Source organism: Penaeus chinensis, chromosome 34 (genome assembly GCF_019202785.1).
Source record: "Penaeus chinensis breed Huanghai No. 1 chromosome 34, ASM1920278v2, whole genome shotgun sequence".
Taxonomy (NCBI): domain Eukaryota; kingdom Metazoa; phylum Arthropoda; class Malacostraca; order Decapoda; family Penaeidae; genus Penaeus; species Penaeus chinensis.
The window spans coordinates 25,820,460-25,822,959 of record NC_061852.1 but is presented as its reverse complement, the minus strand read 5'-3'; the positions used below and the strand labels follow the sequence as shown (position 1 = coordinate 25,822,959).

The window sequence follows — 2,500 nt, the reverse complement described above, 5'->3', positions numbered from 1 at the left end:
GGACACGAAAAGGAAGAGAAAGAAGATGACTATCACCATCACGATGAAGAAGCGAAGCGAACAAGATTTTTAAAATATATATATATACAAGAACAAGAACATAAACAATAAAAGTTGACCAAAGAAATAACAACAACACAGAAAACAAAAAAGGGAAAAACAAGAAAATAAGAAACCCACTCTAAAACAAAAGCAGAAGTAACAGAAATAATATGAGAGCTTGCTAAGCAAAATGAATGGCTCTCCCGGGGCCATGGGAATATAATATGGCACAGGAGCCCCACCCGTCCGGCTCATGATCTGTCACTCTCGGTTTAATGGAACACTGTCATGAGAAAAATATAAAACCTGACAAGTATTATTACTCTGCACTTTGATGATATGCGTTGTCGTGTTCGCCAGTTAAGTATAATAATTCCAGGCATTTTGGGGGAGCGGAATTTAACTATGCAACATTTGGTATTGTAATTATTAGATCTATTATCGCCACACTGATCATTAATGTCATCGTTGCATTTTCCGGTGAAAATGTCATGGCAAATGTGAAAGTCAATACCAACAGGCCGATATTACATACATTTAATTACATGTCGTTTCCTAACATCTGTCTGCATTACCTCAATGGTACGTTTCAACTTTCCCCGCCGTTGTAAAAGTTTAAAATGTATATACATGCATCCATTTTTATGCCACTCGTTCTAACCTGCAGTTACCAAATTTGACACTACTTTCGAGTACCTTCTGTTAGATTCAATTATCATTGTTAATTCTTAATGTTTTTCTCTTCTCTCTTCTCCCTTTCTCTTCTCTATGTGTATGTTTGTACGTGTGTATGAATATGTATGCATATATATGCATAGAAAGCGTTCTCGTTCTTTCCTCTCTCATCCTAACATATATAAAACGCGCCAAACACCAGACTAGCACTTTTTGATAATTTTCCTTCTCCCATGCGATTTCATAAACCAAACAAAAAGAAAGAAAGAAAGAAAAAACACATTACACCTCCAATAGCGTTCAAAATATTTGTTAAACGCTATCTAAAATAATTTCTCATTTTTAATGGAATTCCTGCTTCCTGTGTTTTTTTTTTTCGATCACGACCACGGCCAATAACAATAACAGTTTTTAAAAAAATACACATCACACAAAAAAAAGTGAACTGCTCTTTGTAAGTCACAGCTCAATTACCCATCACTCGATAACCATTTTTTAATTTTGGAGCAAACCTCCATACATTACAAATCCAACCGTTTTGTCTACACTATAATCCCCATAACGAAATCACTTTTCGAACATTACATTTCCGGCCGTGACTCTCCTTTGCCGAGACTTTCGCACTTTGCTCTTTTCGGGGAAATTGTGTCGGCCATTTGGCAAACAGGCGACGAGCTACGCACGCACCTCTTATATATTTGTGTGTGTGAAACATTTACTTCGCACGCCACGGATAATTTCTCACCTTCGAATCTCCATTTACTTCAAATTCGCAAATTGCTCACACTGCGCAACTCTGTACTTTTCACGAGTAAAATGCATATTCCTTGTTTAACTTAAAAGGATATAAGAAGTTTTGTTCTCTATCTATTTATCTTTTATTTATATATATCCTCTTGCTGTTTCACTTGTCTGTCGCGACGAATTTGGAATTCATAGCGAATGTTCCAATATCGGTTGAATTGTTTAGTTTAGCCACGATAAATTCACTCCGAGGAAAAGAATCAAATCAAGCTCATATATACTGTTGATATATATTTGTAAATGTATACATACATAGACCTATAAATGTACATATCAAAATATACAAATATTTTTTTTATTTATATGCTTATTCATATGTATATGTATATACACATATGCATATAGCAACAATATATATGAACTTTATTTTTTTTACTCAGAGTGAATATATATTTGAAATTAATGTTTTATACATATATTTTTATCTTATAGATATAGATACTAAAGATATATTTAGGAATCATGTAAAATCAAATTTTAATAGAAAAATCATCACACAAAACGCAAAAGCCAGAAACACTCTGACAAATTTATCTTTCTCTAAATTCCAAAAAGAAAAAATATTTTTCCTTTTACCGCAAACATGGAGCGTGTAAATGATTCGTAAGTGGACTAAACGATAACACGCAACTGACTGAGAGAGAGAGAGAGAGAGAGAGAGAGAGAGAGAGAGAGAGAGAGAGAGAGAGAGAGAGAGAGAGAGAGAGAGAGAGAGAGAGAGAGAGAGTGGGAGGGGGGGGGCTACAAAGAAAGTGCATACGTTATATGTGTAGATATATGTGCATAGGCCTATATTTACATAAATCTACACACATACATATGTGTATGTATGTATATCTACACACATACATATGTGTATGTATGTATATCTATGTATATTCATGTACATACATACATGCACATATATAATGTATTAAATATACACACATTATATATATATATTCATAGGCATACATATACATATTTATGTATACGTATA

The 2,500-nt window shown here is 33.8% G+C and overlaps 1 protein-coding gene across 1 annotated transcript in view; it reads right to left on the bottom strand.

The window, feature by feature from the left end:
* LOC125043699 (protein O-mannosyl-transferase Tmtc3-like) overlaps window positions 1-2,500 on the bottom strand; it is a 284,047-nt gene that overhangs the window by 280,396 nt on the left and 1,151 nt on the right. The gene's annotated exons all lie outside the window — the stretch shown is intronic.